Genomic DNA, 20,667 nt, shown 5'->3' with positions numbered 1-20,667 from the left:
CTTACAATAGAGCAGGTAGCTGGATCATATTGATACTCTGTACACTGCAGAGCTGTGACTGTTAGGATAATGTTGTCTCTTAATTGAATCTAGTCTCCCGTGTCCGCTGTCATTTTCCTGTCCCAATACACATCAATGCAAGACTTGAAAACCAAATCTCACACCTTCCAACGAGGTTCTGTGTTTCTACAGAGAATTTAAATCTTAAAGGGACAGTCACCCGTAAAAACGGTGCCCACCAGCTACACGATTCTTAGGTAGCGTACCCCCTAAAGAGCCGTTGGTGAACTTGGTTTGTTTCCCTCAGTTAAAGTGCGCACAGCCAGGCTCATAGCATTCCCTCCATAATCTCTCTGGCTCAAATGAGCCGTCCAGGGGTGTCTTTTTTAGGGTTTAGTTGCAACGATGAACTTGGATGGGGTAAAGGGAGCATGGGATACCCCAGAACTGATGAATTGCACATTTTGAGGACTCTTCTCTATTTTGCTGGTCTGCACAAAAATATCCCACAGAATTTCTAACGCTGAAGGGTGACTAGGACTTTTTCCTAGAAAAGACCAAAAGCTGCACACAGTCACCAACCTCCAGCACCGGGTCATTTACTCACAAAGTCATGGGTGGCCTCCTTCTGATATCCACCGGGCCCCCTCCAGTGAGGGAGACATGGACTCACACTACCTATAGGGCAGCTGGACAACTTTTCCCCCCAAGTTCCTCCTGGTACTCTCCAGTTAACTTCTCCAGACCCAAAGAATCTCCAGGACTAGACTTTGAAAATAGGCCCCCCCAGCTGGGGATACGGCTGGGACCTCTATGTCTTCTAGGTGGCACCTTTCAATAAACCTGCCCCAAGGGCAAAGCCCCTGCACAGGGGTCTCCACCAGCAGGAATGGACCCAGGAACACCTTAATGCTGCCTCAGGCCTCAGACTATTTAAGGGCTCTCCAACCACCTCCTAGGCACACCTCCCAAGGGATTGGCTGGATCCCCATACATATTCAGGCTTATTTCTCTGTTCTTCCTCCCACTATAGTCCTAGAATCCTCTACAACAGTGGTCTCCAAACTGCGGCCCTGTGGCCAGATATGGCCCTTTAAATGCTTTTATCAGGCCCATGGGACACTATTCTTTCCACTGATACAAGGCACTATTCCTTCTACATCAACCATGGGGTCAGGCCCGTCACTACAGGACAGGCAAACCAAACAATTGCTTGGGGCCCCGAGCTGGCCCTTCCCCTTCCCAGGCTGTAGCGTGGCCGAGCTCCTCTTCCTTCCTCCTGTCTGTTCCCGGCCGGACTGACAGGAAGTGCACACTGAGTGCTCACTTCCTTTCAGTCCGGCCAGGAACACAGGAAACTGAATCTCCTGTGCCGCGCGGTACCCGGCCCGGGCACTATCTGATTGAGAACTGGGGACCCATAATGATAGAACACCGGACTGACAGGAGGAAGAGGAGCTCGGCCACGCTACAGGGAAGAAGGGGAGGTGAGAATAGAAAAACATAGGGACTAGGGAGGGGGGGAAGAGTAAGAACATGGGTGTAAAAAAAAAGTGTAGCGCTAACATAGGCTTTGCGTGCGGGGGGGTGCTTGGGGGCCCCCATTTTGCTTGGGGCCCCCAAATTCATTCAAACGGCCCTGCATGGGGTATAATTCATGTCCCTTATACCATTCTTATACTTATACTATTCTTCCCACTGACACCAATGACGGGGAACTATTTCTCCCACTGACACCAACAATAAGGCTTTGTTTCTTCCAATGATGGGGCACGATTCTTTCCCCTGATATCAACAATGGGGAAGTATTACTCCAACTAATACCAATGATGGGGCATTCTTTACTTCCAAGGGATATTTGAAACAATTGTTGCTTTAGTATCACTAAGGACTGAATGCATTTCAAGCAGACATCGAACCTTAAAAATTCACAGAAAAACTGAACCGCTATTGGAATATCATCTTGGAAACCAATTCATACAAGTTTGGACGTGTCATTTCCAGCGCTCATCTGGCAAAGTTTTGGTCCCCAACCGGGGTAATAGAGAGCCGTTATTCATTGATGTTCACACATGGAGATGGACAAGAGGGATTATGGAGCACCTTGGTGATAAAGACAGAAGTTCTATAGTATGTTCTGTCACAGTCAGGGACATATGGCGAGGAGATAATCTGAATCGTAGTCACTCTAATTAACTGAGCCTAGAGAAGACTGGCAGATCTCAGCGAGATGTGAGAAAGAAAAGGACTCATCTATATTATCTTTCTACCGTCTACATTCTGTCACTATTACAAGGGAGGGGGGGGGGGCTATACCTATTGAAAGAACTAGCGAATTAGCCCATTAATGTCAATTGTGACGCTGAGGTGGACAGGCTGAACAGTACAGAACTTTGTCTAACTTTTATTTTTGACAGGGCATTGTCACAAAGGAATTCCCCCAGAGTCATCCCTCAGTGGGGTTAATTCTAGGGTCAGACAATTGCATGGTCAACATGGCCTATGGTTCTAGACTGGTGCCCTGCCCGCCAATGCCATGGTGGTGGGTCTTCTTGTAGAGGGACAGTTTGTCCCACTCTTTTAATCATCAGTTCTCAGTGTAATGACACAGCGAGCAAACTATGGCATGTGTCACTGGCTTGTTTGAGACAGTGGGCTAGATTCACATAGATTAGCGGATCTTTAGATCCGCATAATCTATGTGATTTACGATCCGCCGGCGCACTTTTACGAGGCTATTCACAAAGCACTTACCTCCAAACTTGCGCCGGCAGATCGTAACTCCCCCGGTGGAATTCAAATTCCGCAGCTTGGGGGAGTGTCCAATTTAAATCAGGCGCGTCCCCGCGCCGATTTTACTGCGCATGCGCCGCCGGCGATATTTCCCAGTGCGCATGCTCCAAATGACGTCGCTAGGACGTCATTGTTTTTGGCGGCAACGTAAATTCCGGCCATCTGTATTCCCGACCGAATTACGCAAACGACGTAAAAATTTGAAACTCGGCGCGGGAACGACGGCCATACTTAACATTACCTACCCCTCATATAGCAGGGGTAACTATCCGCCGTAAAAAGCCGAACGCAAACGACGTAAAAAAAAAAGCGACGGGCGGCCGTTCGTTTCTGAATCGGCGGAAATCGGAATTTGCATATTCCTCGCGTAAAAAAACGAAGCGACACCTAGCGGCCGGCGGGATATTGCAGCCTAAGATCCGACGTTGTAAGTCACTTACACCAGTCGGATCTAAGGGAGATCTATGCGTAACTGATGAATCAGTCGCATAGATCCGACCGTCGGATCTCAGAGATACGACGGCGTATCAGGAGATACGCCGTCGTATCTCTTTGTGAATCTGGCCCAATGTCTTTGGCATCAGTTGTAGATGCTTTGAGGACCATTCGGAATTCATTGCACGTGCAGTTGACCTGCTTCAGCTGTAGGGAGAAAATAAATTCTGAAGATAACAAAAGTCCATCCACTCTGGCCTTCCGACTCTCTTTTATAGCTCAACTGAATGTTTAGTTTAACCACTTCCATACCGGGCACTTACGCACCTTCCTGCCCAAGCCAATTTTCAGCTTTCAGCGCTGTCGCACTTTGAATGACAATTGCGCGGTCATACTACACTGTACCCAAACTATTTTTTTATAATTTTGTTCCAACAAATAGAGCTTTCTTTTGGTAGTATTTGATCACCTCTGCGACTTTTATTTTTTGCACAAATGTATTTTTTATAAATTTTTTTGGGGTAAATAAGTACGTTTTCTACTTCAATTATGGGCACCGATGAGGTGGCACTGATGGCATTGCTGGGCATCACTTGTTTATCCCAGTGCCAGTCCCATGTTGCAGGGAAGAAAAGTACAACACATAGTAATAATAATAATAATAATAATAAATATACATCATGGATTAAGAATGGTAGCCTTAGATTGTCCATTGTTACTTACAAGGGACCTGTATGTGCGGGTGATGGACATCAAGGTCCAAAACCAACCAGGGGACCAACCAACCAGTTCCCGGGATTTACTGCATCATGCCATTGCCTTTTGCATGTCTTTCCTAATAAAGCCATTTATCTATAATCCATGGTTAGCTTTTTGGTTTTCCCCAGCCAGGCTGACATTGAAATTCTCTAGTAATTCTCTAGTATCTAGTACCACCAAGTACCCGGCCACCTAGTGGTAGAAGAGAAAAGTGCAACAAGACCAAACGTAGGGAAAAATCAATAGATCTCTAACAATCAACCAGGATAACTACTCCTGGCAAGTAAATTTGTGAGGAGCATCCCTGCCTAAAACTCTACTGTGCTACACATAGAATGCATTAAGGTAGAAAACCATAAGGCTGGGCTCACACATGTCAGTGCGCCCAAAATTGCACAGGACCCTTTTTAAAACCGCCCAGCGGCCGCCCTACCCATGTGTAAACTGGCTCCATTGAAAGCCGGTCTGATTCACATGTTATGCAGATTGGATGTGGTTAAAAAAAACATTCATTTTGCATATATGTGAACCGAGCCTAATGCCGCGTACACACGACCGTTTTCATGACGAGAAAAATGCAATTTTTTTAAATTGGTCATTAAAAACGATCGTTTGTAGGCTCCAGAGCATTTTTCTCGACGTGAAAAATGGCCATTAAAGATGTAGAATATGCTCTATTATTTCTCTGCGTTTTTCACGTCGTGAAAAACGAACGTGTGTAGGCTTTAACTACGGGGAAAAAAACGCGCATGCTCAGAAGCAAGTTATGAGAAGGGAAATTTGCATAATCAGCCCAAAGGGTGGCGCCATTCGAATGGAACTTCCCCTTTATAGTGCCGTTGTACGTGTTGTAGGTCACCGCGCTTTGCTCGAGCATTTTTTTTTTCAGGATTGTGTGTATACAAGGCAGGCTTGACAAGAATCACGTCGAGAAAAACATTGTTTTTTTCCATGACATTAAAAAACGGTCGTGTGTACACGACATTAGGCTTTAGAACCACTTTAAAGCGGAGGTTCACACAAAAAGTGAACCTCCGCTTTTTGGATCCCTCCCCCCCTCCGGTGTCACATTTGGCACCTTTCAGGTGGGTGCAGATACCTGTCTAAGACAGGTATTTGCACCACTTCCGGGTTCTAACTCCCGCGGGAGTCTAGCCCCTTCCCCTTCACGCCACGCGCAGTAGGGAATCGGGCAAGGCTTCACCTCCTGATTCCCTCACCGAGGATGGCGGCGGGAGCAGCCGAGGATCGAGCAATTGCTCAGCCTCGTCTGCTGACATCGCCGGCGCGCTGGACAGGTAAGTATATTTTTTAAAAGTCAGCAGCTGCAGTATTTGTATTAAAAAAAACGGGTGGACCTCAGCTTTAAAGCGCGATTCCACCCGCAAATTTTTTTTGTTAAAAGTCAGCAGCTACTAACAGTGTAGCTGCTGACTTTTAATAAGGACACTTACCTGTCCTACTTGCCCCCACTGATGGCCCCCCTCGATGTCGATCCCACGATCGATGCAGGTCCCGCGCCGCCATTCACACTAGGGGAAACAGGCAGTAAAGCCTTAGGCCCCGTACACACGTCCGAGGAACTCGACGTGCCAAACACATCAAGTTCCTCGTCGAGTTCAGTGTTGAAGCCGCCGAGGATCTCGGCGGGCCGACTTTCCTCATTGAACAACGAGGAAATAGAGAACATGTTCTCTATTTGGCCCGACGAGTTCCTCGTCGGCTTCCTCGCTGAAAAGTGTACACACGACCGAGTTTCTCGGCAGAATCCAGCTCCGATCGAGTTTCTGGCTGAATTCTGCCGAGAAACTCGGTCGTGTGTACGGGGCCTTACGGCTTCACTGCCCATTTCCTACTGCGCATGCGCGAGTCTCGCGCCGACTTGTGAATGGGCGACTGCTCTCTGAGAACACACACATAGGTAGATTCAGAAAGGGTTAGGCCGGCTTATCTACAGATAAGCCGACCTAACTCTGAATCTGCACCGACCTATGTTTAAGTGTATTCTCTAACAGAGATACACTTAAACATATCTAAGATACAACGGCTTGCGCCGTCGTATCTTAGATTGCAATGTTGTTGATGGCTGCTAGATGGCGCTTCCATTGCGGCCGGCGTAGATTATGTAAATGAGGGGCTACGCCAATTCACGAACGAACGCCAGGCCGACGCAGTACTTTTACGCCGTTTACGTAAGAGATAGGCCGCCTAAAGTTAGAGCTATGCTCTAGTGGAATAGTAATGTTAAGTATGGCCGCCGTTCCCGCCGCGAAATTCGTAATTTTTACGTTGTTGCGTAAGTCGTCCGCGAATCGGGATTTACGTCCACGTCGAAATCAATAGGCCCGTACGGCGTACTTAGCCGCAATGCGCACTGGGAAATGTAGTCGCCCGGCGCATGCGCAGTGTAAAAAAACGTCAAAAACGCGAGGTCAAGCCTCATTACCATGATACACGCCCCCCCTCCAAGTCATTTGAATTAGGCGCCCTTACGCCCGCTCGTTTGAGGCTACGCTGCCGTAGATTAGCAGGTAAGTAGATTGAAAATCACTACTAGCCTAGTTAATTTACGGCGGTGTAGCCTAAACAGGCTAGGCTAGGCCGTCCTAAAGATATTCCAATCTCTCTGAATCTACCTAACAGTTCCCAGAAAGCAGCGCGCCCCATTCACTAGGAGAAGATGAAGAAGAAGACGGACCGCGGCTACGGAAGAGGCAGATTACGAACTTCCGCATAGCAACAGGTATTTCGGGTGAGTATACATTTTTTTTCACATTTTTTTTTTCAATTTTTTTTATGATTTTTGGGCAAATGTTTTTTTCCTGGGTGGAACTCCACTTTAACCACTTCCAGACCTGCGCACGACGATGTACGTCCTGTTTTTAAAGATTGATATCTCGGTAACGGCAGCAGGTATCGATCTTTAGGGTGCGCGGTCTGGAATCCGATAATGGCGGTCTCCGCGGCGGATTCGCCGCGAGAACGCCGTTATCGGTGGCGGGAGAGGGCCCCTCCCTTTTTCTATTACAAGGGATGTTTACATTTCTTGTAATAGGAATAAAAGTGATCAAATTATTATTATTATTTTTTTCAGTGTAAAAAGTAATAAAATAAATAAAAATAAATAAGAAAACAAAAAAAAATTTTTGTTTAAAGCACCCCGTCCCGACGAGCTTGCGCGCAGAAGCGAACGCATACGAGAGTAGCGCCCGCATATGAAAACGGTGTTCAAATCAAACAAGTGAGGTATCGCCGAGATCGTTAGAGCGAGAGCAATAATTATAGCCCTAGAGCTACTCTGTAGCTCAAAAAATGCAATCTCTAGAATTTTTTAAACATCGCCTATCGAGATTTTTAAGGGTAAAAGTTTGACGCCATGCCACGAGCGGGCGCAATTTTTAAGCGTGACATGTTGGGCATCATTTTACTCGGCGTAACATTATCTTTCACAATATATAAAAAAATTGGGCCAAATTTATTGTTGTCTTATTTTTTAATTAAAAAAAGTGAATTTTTTCCAAAAAAAGTGCGCTTGTAAGACCGCTGCGCAAATACGGTGTGACAAAAAGTATTGGAATGACCACTATTTTATTCTCTAGGGTGTTAGAAAAAAAATATATAATGTTTGGGGGTTTTAAGTAATTTTCTAGCAGAAAAAACTGTTTTAGTCTTGCAAACACCAAATCTGAAAAACACCTAAGGTCTGGAAGTGGTTAAGCAGCAACGAGCAAGAATGTTAATGGTTGCAATGCATTGGGTGTTAGACCTCTACAGGGGGGCCACTGCTTCCATACAGAGAGTAAGGGTCCTTCTCTGCAGTCAGTAGGTTGGGGATGAGCTGTATTGTTTGCCAATAGTGAAGAGTAATGAATTTACAAGTTGAACAGAGATATAATTGCTTTAGCAGTTAAAAACTCTCTATAGTTAATTTAAATCTGTATGAAGCTATTTGCCTGGAGTTGATTTTTAAACGAACTTTTATTTCTATCTGTTCCCCTTTATATGACCGAAAGTGACAGTGAATGACACACCTGGAAAGCAGAGGCCGGTTGTCAGATGGTTCATGGGTTACAAGAAAGCAGGAGACGGCAACACAGCAGAATGTGTCATATCACTTAGAAAAACATTTTCATTCCCATTCGGCATTCATTCATGTGTGCCTCTCAGAGTGGGGACTTCATTAAATGCATTAATAGATTTTATGGGACTTGTCATCTCCGCGAGATGTTATGAAACGCAAATGTGTTTTCTTTGTGCAGAGAATTTCAATGTCAGCCTGGCTGGGGAAAACCAAAAAGCTAACCATGGATTAGAGATAAATGGCTTAATTAGGAAAGACGTGCAAAAGGCAATGGCATCATGCAGTAACCCACAGCACCCCAAATGCTGAATAATTAAAGGGCCAGAAAATTGTATCGTTAGCAAACACATATTCTGATCCATACCTGGGCGTTAAAGAGTATAAAAAATTTAAAATGTAATTCATGGCAGCTTAAGAGTCCTTACATGTGGTAACATATTTCCTGGGGTGACAACACTCACTACTGCACTGTATCTATGGAGGAGCAGCATTGTTTGTCATCCTAGAATGATGTGGTGTCCTGATCAGGACAATAATGGCCCATACCTGCGTAATAAATGTTGGAACAGATAATAGGGGATGATTTACTAAAAGCAAAGTGACAGTGATAGGCCCTGCCACTGTGCAAATGTTGGAGAAAACGACAAAGGAGTCGCAATAAGGCTTAGCGAGAGGTTCTAGACCAGGGGTCCTCAAACTATGGCCCTCCAGATGTTGTAGAACTACACATCCCATGAGGCATTTTAACACATTGACATTCACAGACATGACTAGGCATGATGGGAATTGTAGTTCCTGAACAACTGGAGGGCCGTAGTTTGAAGACCTATGTTCTAGACTATCGTTTCTGAGCTGAGAAGGCTGTGTTTCTGGCTCTCTCTGGATTCTGTACACCTGGATTGGCACCTGGAGCTTGAAGATTCCAAAGTGTCTTGGGTGGGACAGAACCTTCATTCCTGTGTCTGGATTTTACTGGATGCCTGCAGTCTGTGTGAGTACAGGCTCATATACTCAAGCTCGAGGACATCTCAGGGCTCCCAGGGTGGAGACAGCTCCCGGTTTGGAGACAGAAGGTCTCATCTAGGGGTCAGGTGCACCCAGCTAGGAGATCTCACCGAGGGGTCAGAGGTGCAACAGCCAGGAGTCTAGACAAAGGAAGTCTCACCTAGGGGTAAGATGCACCCAGCCAGGAGTCAAGAGACAGGAGGTCTCACCCAGAGGTCAAACGCACCCAACCAGGATTCTAGAGACAAGAGGTCTCACCTAAGGGTCAGATGCACCCAGCCAGGAGTCAAGACACAGGAGGTCTCATCCAGGGCTCAGAGGTGCACCAGCCAGGAGTCTAGAGACAGGAAGTCTCAACCAGGGGTCACATGCCCCCAGCCAGGAGTCAAGAGACAGGTCTTACCCAGGGGTCAGAGGTTGCCCAGCCAGGAGTCTAGAGACAGGAGGTCTCCACCAGGGATCAGAGGTGCCCCAGCCAGGTGTCTAGAGACAGGAGGCCTCATCCAGGGATCAGAGGTGCCCCAGCTAGGAGTCGAGAGACAGGAGGTCTCCACCAGGGATCAGAGGCGCCCCAGCCAGGAGTCTAGAGACAGGAGGCCTCATCCAGGGATCAGAGGCGCCCTAGCCAAGAGTCTAGAGATAGGAGGTCTCCACCAGGGATAAGAGGCGCCCCAGCCAGGAGTCTAGAGACAGGAGGCCTTACCCAGGGGTCAGAGGCACCCCAGCCAGGAGACAGGAGGTCTCCACCAGGGATCAGAGGCGCCCCAGCCAGGAGTCTAGAGACAGGAGGCCTCATTCAGGGATCAGAGGCACCCCAGCCAAGAGTCTAGAGACAGGAGGTCTCCACCAGGGATAAGAGGCGCCCCAGCCAGGAGTCTAGAGACAGGAGGCCTCACCCAGAGGTCAGAGGCACCCCAGCCAGGAGTCAAGAGACAGGAGGTCTCCACCAGGGATCAGAGGCACCCCAGCCAGGAGTCTAGAGACAGGAGGCCTCACCCAGGGGTCGGAGGCACCCCAGCCAGGAGTCAAGAGATAAGAGGCCTCACCAAGGGGTCAGAGGTGGCCCAGCCAGCAGTCAGAAGGACTGGTAAGGAGAGCAACAGTGCTGCTAACAAGGGAGCTAAGTGGCCTTTTAATTTGACTTTTCATGTTGATGGTGTCCCTGTGTGGGCAACTGATTTCTACATGAACTGTCCCAATCTCATTAATACAAGTGGACTGCTCCTCTTTGTTGCTCCTCCTGAATCTTCTGTTTGGGTTTTTGGAACTCCAATCACTTTCTAGTTTAGGCCACGATCTATGGGTACTTATGGATAGGTGATGTCACCCGAACCTAATGAGTGAAATGGTGTGTTCTTTGTGTAGCGCCCACCCCCGAAGGAGCCGCTGTTTAGTTTGGGATCGGCCTATTTAAGTTACGTTCTTGACTTGGTCTAAGGGTGATAGCTGTGAGTGTGAATAAAGAGCAAGTGTCCAGACGTCAATTTAGTTTTCAATGCTTTATTCCAAGGCCTAACATGGCCAACATCAACATGACACACAAGAGAGAAAAGTTGATGAGCGTAGAGAAGATTTAGTATCAGGCCTTGGATATGAAAGAGAGCAAGCCTGCTCTCAGCAATAATGTAACACAATTCGTCGCCACCATAATCAGGGTGGGTAAAGTGCCCCCGGACAGGCGTCTATCACAGGCCTGGCAGCCGGAGCGCCACTTAAGAATCACTGGGAGGAACAGGCTAATTGTGAAAAGGGTCGACAACTTGAGATTTGTGAAATTAGATTAAATGAATCCTCCCAGTCAGTTCAGATAGTGTCACCCACTGACAGCTTAAGCATACCTGTCATACAGTGTGGTGACCGGATCCCCGATGGTTCGTCTAGGCCTCCTGGACAACCTCTGGTTCTAGATTCTCCAGAGCCAATCCCCCATCGCACAGCTCCCGGCTTAGGATCTTCTCAGTAGAAGGCTGGGTCCCAGCCAGTCGCTGGGGCCCCTCTCCTGGTTGGGATGAGGCTCTGCATGGTGCGTGACCCCAGTAAAGTAGGCCACGGAGGCGTGGCCCATGGATGCGCGCCCCCTTGAAGGTGGGTATTGCACCTGGAACTCGGGCCCCGCACAGAACAGAGCGGCCAAAAGGTGGTTGCCCAGATATATACCCCTCTCAGCATGCCCAACGAGGGAAGAACTCCTCTGATTGGTTTCTGAGAGAAGGTGGGTCTGTCAGAACCCCTCTAGCGCCAGCTGCCGCCCGGGGGTGATAACGCACCCCTGGAGCGCAGACTGACCCACAGGACAAATTCGGAAAATTGGCAACAGCCTAAATTTTCATAAACCGTGAATGGGAGTAAACTAATCCTCCCATTCCAACTTACTCTAGCTTAGCGCCCATACTGAAAAGTAAGGGGGCGCTACATTTGATTCGGGGTAACGGTATGATTGTATTGTGAACTGTGCCAAGTTTTCTACTAAGATATTTGAGATTCTGTATATCTGCTAGATTGAGAGAGAGTTACGGCGGCGTATCAGTAGATATGTTGTCGTAACTCTGAATCTACGCCGTTGTAAATTTAAGCGTATTCTGGAAACCAGATACGCTTAAATTAGGCTAAGATACGAGCGGCGCAAGTCTCCCATGCCGTCGTATCTTAGGGTGCATATTTACGCTGGCCGCTAGGTGGCGCTTCAGTTGTTTTCCGCGTTGAATATGCAAATGAGCAAGATACGCCGATTCACGAATGTACATGCGCCCGTCGCAATTAGTTACGCCGTTTACGTAAGAGATACACTGGCGTAAAGATAAAGCTTCTCCCCAGGTGGCGCAGCCCATGCAAGGTATGGACGTCGGAACAAGCCTATCTTTTTACGTTGTTTGCGTAAGTCGTACGCGAATAGGGCTGGACGTAATTTACGTTCACGTCGAAACAGTGTACTTTGGAGCAATGCACACTGGGATATGTCCACGGACGGCGCATGCGCCGTTCGTTAAAAACGTCAATCACGTCAGGTCACGAGTCATTGACATAAAACACGCCCCCCCCTGTTCCTCATTTGAATTAGGCGCGCTTACGCCGGCCCATTTACGCTACGCCGCCGTAACTTAGGAGGCAAGTGCTTTGTGAATACAGCACTTGCCTCTCTGACTTACGGCGGCGTAGCGTATATGCGATACGCTACGCCGCCTCAAAATTAAGCCAGTCTATCTGAATCTGGCTAAGTGACTTTGTTTATCCTGTGTTGTATAGCTGCATTATGTTCTTTTTTTTGTTCCTTTTGTGTTTGTATGTCTTTATGTTTCTCCTTTTGGAGACAAATAAAAACTTTTCTGTTAAAAAAAAATAAAAAGTGGGCTGCCACGCCCTAAAATTACGTTTGGTCTGGTGTAACTCATTGGAAAATGTATCTGCCACATGAGCATAATCACCCCAACACCACAGAAAATAGACCGCACACTTTGCAAGTGCAGTTCCACTCATTTGACCCAGAGTTTAGCAAATGTGGTAAAGCTCTGCTGATTTCCATCATCCATACTGGGCCTATTTTGGCACTTCTCTCCTTCATGTAAAAATCAAAATTTTTTTGCTAGAAAATTTATCAGAACCCCCAAAAATTATATATTTTTTTAGCAGACATCATAGGGAATAAAATGGCAGTCATTGCAGTTTTTTTTCTCTCACAGTATTTGCGCCAAATTTTTTTCAAACACCTTTTTTTTGGGGAAAAAAAAACGGTTTCATGAATTAAAAAATAACAAAACAGTAAAGTTAGCCCAATTTTTTTGTATAATGTGAAAGATGATGTTTTTAACGCCGAGTAAATAGATACCTAACATGTCACGCTTTAAAATTGCGCACACTCGTGGAATAGGGCCAAACTGCGGTACTTTAAAATCTCCATAGGCGACGATTAAATTTTTTTTACAGGTTACTATTTTCGAGTTACAGAGGAGGTCTAGTGCTAGAATTGTTGCACACGCTCTAACGCACGCGACGATACCTCATATGTGGGGTTTGAACGGCGTTTACATATGTGGGCGGGACTTGCATGCGTGTTTGCTTCTGCGCGCGAGCTACCGGGGATAGGGGCGTTTAAAAAAAAAAATTGTCATTGTATTTTTATTTTACTTTATTTTTTTATTTTTACACTTTTATTTTTTACTTTTATTTTTTTTGATCACTTTTATTCCTATTACAAGGAATGTAAACATCCCTTGTAATAGGAATCAGTGTGACAGGTCCTCTTTATGGAGAGATGCAGGGTGGTCAATAAGACCCCACATCTCTCCTCCAGGCTTACAAGCATGAAATTGGTGAAAAAACGTTCACCGATCTCACACCGACAGCCGCGATTGCGGCTTTGTTTACTTCCGGGTACCGGGCGTGACGTCATAACGTCGCGCCCGGGCCTCCGACGGTCATAGAGATGACTGTGACCATCTGGTCACCAGTCATCTCTATGGTTCTGCAGCAAGCGCAGGCCGATTCGCTCTCCGGGCCCCCGATGGCACGGGAGAGCCCGGAGAAGCGCCGGATGGCGGTGGAAGGGGGGGGGGTTAGATCACCAGGAATACTTTGAATGAAAACTGCTGATTTCAAAAATATTAAAAATAAGTTTAAAAATTAAATTAACATATTCTATTAAATTTTAATGATTGAGTTTGCAATAACTTTTTTGCATGCGATAAAGAAAAACAATGATTTAGTAAGCACGGCATGGTATAGGAAGTGTAAGAACCCAGAACAACAAATCCGATTAGTTGCTGTTGTCGGTAAAACCACGTTGCTCGTTGCGCTCCCTTCTTGAGTTAATCTTCAATATTTTTGCGTCCTCCACTCACAAAAGAGATTGGAGCATTTCCTAGTTACTGTGAGAGATTGGTTCCATCCCTCCACTGTGGCCCTTGATGTCTTTGTCAGTGTCAGTTCTCACAGAGAAGTGTCAACAGGGCAAAAGAGGACAGAAAAGCCCCTGCTTGATCGCTGACCCGGAGGTCAAAAGGTTCAGAGGCAGCAGTTTAGCTCTGTCTATAGGGAGTGTGAATGAAACCGAGATCAGGCAATGCATCCTTTATCTCTGTCTACTGCCATCTGGGATCATTCCAGCATCCGGTCTGCTTTACTCCCGGGGTGTGCTGACACCTATTGGATGGCCTAGGGAAGTGCATGCCTTTCAAATCATTCCCAAAGTGAACTTTAAGCAGTGTTAATTTTGGCATCGAATTTTGATTTAGTTTTAGTCATAGTCTTTTGACTAAAATGCCATTTTAGTTTAAGGCCCATTTTAGTCATCGTATTTTAGTCGACTAAAATCTCCAGTACGTTTTAGTCTAATAAAATTATTTTAGCCAACTGTAGCGCCCTGCTCCTGATGATCAGGCGCTATGTTAAATTTAGTGGGTGTCTGAGGCGATAGTTGGCTCAGACTTTTATGATTAATGCTAAATCAGCCTCTGTTGTGGCTGTGGCTGTGCCTGGAGGGATTTCCCACGGCTGCCTGTTGTAGGTGGCGATATCACCACAGGCCAATGTTGGAATTCAGCCAACCCATGGTGTATTGAGTGTCTTTCCCCGGTAACAGCCCAGCGGGAGTGGTCTCCCTGCTGGGCATGCTGGGGAAGGATACTTAAGGGGAAGACGCTATTTTTTGGGGTCCTTCGCCTCTCGGCCCTCCTGGCGCAAGGTATGTGTTGTGTGAATTTTGGCCCCGGGACCTCGTTGGCCCGAGGCTAAATTTCTACAGAGTAGGCCCAGCTGTCCTGCCTGGGGCCTATGATGTCAAAGGGATCCCAGCTGTCCATCTTACGAGAAGAGGCTACTTAATAAAGGAAACCAGGGGAGGACCTGCCCCGGAGGAGACCAAGCGGAAGGCTAGTGTCTCGGGATAGGCCTGGTGACTCTATTAAGGGGGATCTACAGCTGAAGCTACCCTACAGTTTCGCTGAAGATTGCTCAGGATGGTGGCCTGAGAAGGCCTGTAATGCTGCAAAGTGCTCTGGATGGTGGTCTGAGGAGGCCTGTAATGCTGCAGAGTGCTCAGGATGGTGGTCTGAGGAGGCATGTAATGCTGCAAAGTGCTCTGGATGGTGGTCTGAGGAGGCCTGTAATGCTGCAGAGTGCTCAGGATGGTGGTCTGAGTAGGCCTGTAATGCTGAAGATTGCTCGGGATGGTGGTCTGAGAAGGCCTGTAATGCTGCACAGTGCTCTGGACAGTGGTCTGAGGAGGCCTGTAATGTTGTAGAGTGCTCAGGATGGTGGTCTGAGGAGGCCTGTAATGCTGCAGAGTGCTCAGGATGGTGGTCTGAAGAGGCCTGTAATGCTGCAGAGTGCTCAGGATGGTGGTCTGAGGAGGCCTGTAATGCTGCAGAGTGCTCTGGATGGTGGTCTGAGGAGGCCTGCTGGGTAAGCAGATAAAAGGACAGGTGTGGCCTGCTTTCTCTCTCTCTTGATGCCATTCAACAACCAGCAAGAGGCCTGTGTGTGTACCCAGGGCTGGGAGAGCCTGCGGCCTACTATAGAAAGCGAATCGCCTGCCCCAGAGGGGTCCTTGTGAGCAGCCCTGCTGATCGAGCAGGAGAACCAGCTAGCGCTTCAGAGCTTTTGAAGCCACCTGCCTTTCAGCACATTGGGAGGAGCAGCACGGCACGGAGGTGCCATCTACACAGAGTCCACAGCCAGCTGGGAGGCAGAGTGGCGAGAAGGCATTTGCCTATCCATGTAGTGACTGTACTATTGCTAAGTGATTGCCTGCTATACAGACTGCCGCTGAGACCTGTAGTCCCACGGCTGTGGATCTATTGCACCTGAGTATTCTATAGCTGGATCTTGGGGTTTTCTGTTTCCTTTTCCCCCATGCTGCAAGGTCAGTACTGTCTGTTTACTCACAGGAGGAATTACAAGTGGGAATAGTTTGCAGCTAAGTAATCAATCACACCATATTGTACAGTTACTGTTTTCTTTGCTATTTTGGATTACAAATACGTGCTCCACCTCACACTGCAGTATACTTAAGCTAGCTGAAGACAAAAACTGGAACTGGAGGAACTTCCAATAATTTATTATTTCGCAAGGCTTTACTGCTATACAATTGTGTATCACTCTGAACTGCACTGCACATACAGTTGGAACTTGTACTTTTATTATGGATAAATGGATCACGCCCACTTCCACCTACTCTGATATAGGCTGGCTTACGCCTACGATTTTACGTTACGCCGGCGCAACGTTGGGAGCATTTCCTTTGTGAATACTGTGCTCGCCGATACGCTACGCCCGCATTAAGATGCGCGGAGGTATGTGAATCTGGGCCATATTGTATATTCACAGAATTTTGGAATCTGTACCCAAAAATCAAAAAATAAGTCAAGAAGAGGGCAAAAGACAAGTCACCATCATTGCCTATAGTCTCTTGGCAACTTTCCCCATTACTGACTTACCATGCCTTGTTCTGCACGGTTTTCGCTTTGTGGAGGCGGCCATCTTGGCAGAGGCCAGACTTTACTTCCTCATGTCAGAGCCTCCAGCAAAGAAAACAGTGAGCAACACAGTAGTGACATCCTCAAATCTCACTCGCGCGCCCAAAACCATGAAGCAGGCACCACCGTATAGGTACGTCACTTTGCATGCAACAGGCCGCCCGTCCGTAGTACATTGTGGGTGGGTGGTCTGCAAGTGGTTAATGTTTTGAAAATCTTGCTTCTATGTGCAAATCGTAATTATACAGTACTGTGCAAAAGTCTGATGTGAGCTTTTGAACGAAAATTCTGAGCGTGTGTAGGCTCCATCGGACTTTTGCTGTTGGAATTTCCGCCAACAAAAGATTGAGAGCTGGTTCTCAATTTTTCAGATGTAGAAATTCCGATGCGCAAAATTCCGGCGCATGCTTGGAAACAATTCGACGCATGCTCTGAAGCATTGAACTTCATTTTCTCGGCTTGTCGTAGTGTTGTACGTCACCGCGTTCTTGATGGACGAAAGTTCAGAGAAGTTTAGTGTGACCGTGTGTATGGAAGCCAAGATTTTTCCGGTGGAAAAGCAGATCGTGTTTACGGGGCATTAGGCATGTGTGAAGAAATGCTGCAAGGTAAGAATGCTTTCAGAAATAGAAGTCTTAATTGTTTATTTTTATCAATTAACAAAATGGAAAGTAAATGAACACAAGAGAAATCCAAATCCAAATATTTTGCCTTCAAACCAGCATCAGTTCTTCTAGGTAGACTTGCACAACGTTTTTGAAGGAACTTGGCAGGTAGGTTGTTCCAAATATCTTGGAGAACTAAGCACAGATCTTCTATGGATGTCGGCTGCCTCAAATCCTTCCGTCTCTTCTTGTAATTCCAGACAGACTCCATGATGGTGAGATTAGGGCTCTGTGGGGGCCAAACCATCACTTCAAGGACTCCTGGTTCTTTTTTACGCTGAAGAGAGTTCTTAATGACATTGGCTGTATGTTTGGGGTGGTTGTCCTGTTGCAGAATACATTTGGAGCCAATCACATGCCTCCCTGATGGCAGGGGATGATGGATAAGTAGCTGCCTGTATTTCTCAGCATTGGTCGCAATTCTTCCATGAAACCACTTCTGGCCAGACTTCTCTGGACAGTAGATGGGTGTACCTGGGTCCCACTGGTTCCTGACAGTTCTGTGTAGATAGCACTGCTGGACATCTTCTGATGTTCAAGGGAAGTAAGTATGATGTGTCTTTCATTAAGTTTCCTTGGCTGAAGGCCCTTAAAGCGGAGTTCCACACATTTTTAAAAGTTGGGGCAGGATGGATGGGGTGGCCCTTGAGGGGCTATCCCTGATGGGGGGGGGGTGGACCTTGAGGGGCTATCCCTGATGGGGGAGGAGGTTTGGGAGGGTACAGGTATGGGGGACTCCTCCACTATGAAAAAACCTTCCTCCATAGTGACCTGCTCCTCCTCTACTTCCTCTAGAGGTGAGGTGGGCAGGGCTGTCTTAAGAGCATCATGGGCCCCTGGGCAAAGTAATGCTCTGAGGCCCCTAAAATGATGACAGTGCAGGTAAATGGACATCAAGTAGGTAGGAGGCAGACTGCCTTCTCTGTGTGTCTATCACTCTCAGTGCCATCATGGGGGCAGCGCGGGCTCAAGGACTAGCTGCTATTGGGAAAATGTAGGGGCCCCCATGCAGCTGGGGCCCCTGGGCAGTGCCCAGGTGTGCCCTCTCATTAAGACAGCCCTGGAGGTGGGGGCACTCTCCTCCAGGGATGGTGTCGGTCGCCCAGCAGCCGACGACGGCCCAGCTCCCTCCTGGACATCTGTGGATGACACAAAACATTCACATGTTGGTGGACCCACACACTTGTCACATGTTCCCTTCCACCCCCTCACATGCTACACACCGGAGAGAAGATAAAACACACTTACCTGTCTTTAAGGGCTGATCAACCGAATCATATCCCTCCAGGCCCTCAACCTGCTCCCTCTCCAGGCATCGGGCAATCACCTGCTCCTCAGAAGTGAGGGTGATGTTGGTGGCTGGTCCACCTCCTGTGCCACTGGCATGCCTCTGGATCTTTGCCAGCTTTTCTTTAACAAGACGCCGCAGATCATTGATCTTTTTCGTTATATCCCTGGGGGTCCTAGCCTCAATGCCAAGGGCATTCACCTGTGTCGTTATCTCCAGCAGGATCCGATCTTTCTCCACCTTGCTGGTAGTGCCACTCAGTGCCCCATGGAGGCACGCGTCGTACTTATTGAGGCCCTCAATAATAAGTGCCTTCTCCTAAGGGGTGAAATTGAGCTTCCTCCGACCCTTAGCAGTCACCACTGGTGCAGACATGCCTCAAGAAACAAACAAAAGTACTAGCACAAAAAAAATGCTTGTGTACTTTTGCACTTGACAGGCACATTTAAGCACTGGGTGTAGGCGTTGGGCCGGCGTATCTTAGGGGTTACGCCGGGCGTAGTTGTGAGCAGATGGGTGCAGTCAATTCGTCCACGTCACAGCGCATGCGCCGTTTAAAATACGCCCAACGTAAACCACTGCGACACGGTCGGACCATTTGCATGGGGTGACGCCCACTTACACTTACGCTGCCCTACGCCGTCGAAAATACGTTATGCTGGCGCATCTTGGTGAGTAATAGCTTTCTGAATACAGTACATGCCTCTCCGCGTTGGTCTGGCGTAGTGTAAAAAAGATACGCTACGCCGGCATAAATATGCGCCAATGTATCTGAATCCGGGCCTGTGTCTCAAAACCAATTGCCATTTTTTTGGGGGGGGGATACTTGTTTGTTTTTTTTGCTAGCTTTATTGCATCTTTCTCTGCATTTTAGTGATGCTGATTTCCTGCAGCCTCTTTGCAACCACGTTCTGTTCACATGCACTCCCAGTGATGGCTGCATAGCATTGCTCTGGACCAGCTTTCTAATAGTGACAATGGTGGATCAGACATGTGCAATGAGAGCTTAGCGCAGTCACTTATAGCCTCCACCAGAGGTTCATGCAAAAAAGGTGACATAGGGCAGGTTGTGGTGGCATAGGGCAGGTTGGGGTGGCATAGGGCAGGTTGCGGTGGCATAGGGCAGGTTGGGGTGGTATAGGGCAGGTTGCGGTAGCATAGGTCAGGTTGGGGTGGTATAGGGCAGGTTGTGGTGGCATAGGGCAGGTTGGGGTGGTATAGGGCAGGTTGGGGTGGCATAGGGCATGTTGCAGTGGCATAGGGCAGGTTGCGGTGGTATAGGGCAGGTTGGGGTGGTATAGGGCAGGTTGGGGTGGTATAGGGCAGGTTGCGGTAGCATAGGTCAGGTAGGGGTGGTATAGGGCAGGTTGTGGTGGCATAGGGCAGGTTGGGGTGGTATAGGGCAGGTTGCGGTGGTATAGGGCAGGTTGGGGTGGTATAGGGCAGGTTGCGGTGGTATAGGGCAGGTTGGGGTGGTATAGGGCAGGTTGCGGTAGCATAGGTCAGGTAGGGGTGGTATAGGGCAGGTTGTGGTGGCATAGGGCAGGTTGGGGTGGTATAGGGCAGGTTGCGGTGGTATAGGGCAGGTTGGGGTGGTATAGGGCAGGTTGCGGTAGCATAGGTCAGGTAGGGGTGGTATAGGGCAGGTTGTGGTGGCATAGGGCAGGTTGGGGTGGTATAGGGCAGGTTGTGGTGGTATAGGGCAGGCTGAGGTGGTATAGGGCAGGCTGGGGCTTAAGCGCCACCACCTCTGTGGCGCCTGGGTGAACTGCACCCCATCTAGGATCGGCCCTGATGTGACTCACATTCTGTGAGTTGTGTGTGCTGCAGGGCGCCCCCTGTTGCCCATGGCGCCCTGTGCATAACTTCCCAGATACTGGAATGTGATATAGCTCTGCTGTTGAAAACAAAGCTTATTCAAGTCTAATGGACATTTGGTTTTTGCCGGCCATGATGTAAGGAACACAGAAGAAGGTATGTGGGTGGTGATTGCGGGGGGGGGGGGTACAGGGATTTAATGCAATGCAAGTTACTTTGCGAAACAACATTGCATAACATGTGCATAGTAATGCCGCACAGTGCAAAGTATTAATAGGCTCTAGAAGTATGAAAGCCAAAGCATTAGTAAGATAGCCAGGTAACTGGCATTTTCAGATAGTGAAGTTAGCAACC

This window comes from Rana temporaria, chromosome 12, assembly GCF_905171775.1.
Source record: "Rana temporaria chromosome 12, aRanTem1.1, whole genome shotgun sequence".
Classification (NCBI taxonomy): Eukaryota; Metazoa; Chordata; class Amphibia; order Anura; family Ranidae; genus Rana; species Rana temporaria.
This window is presented reverse-complemented; position numbering follows the sequence as displayed.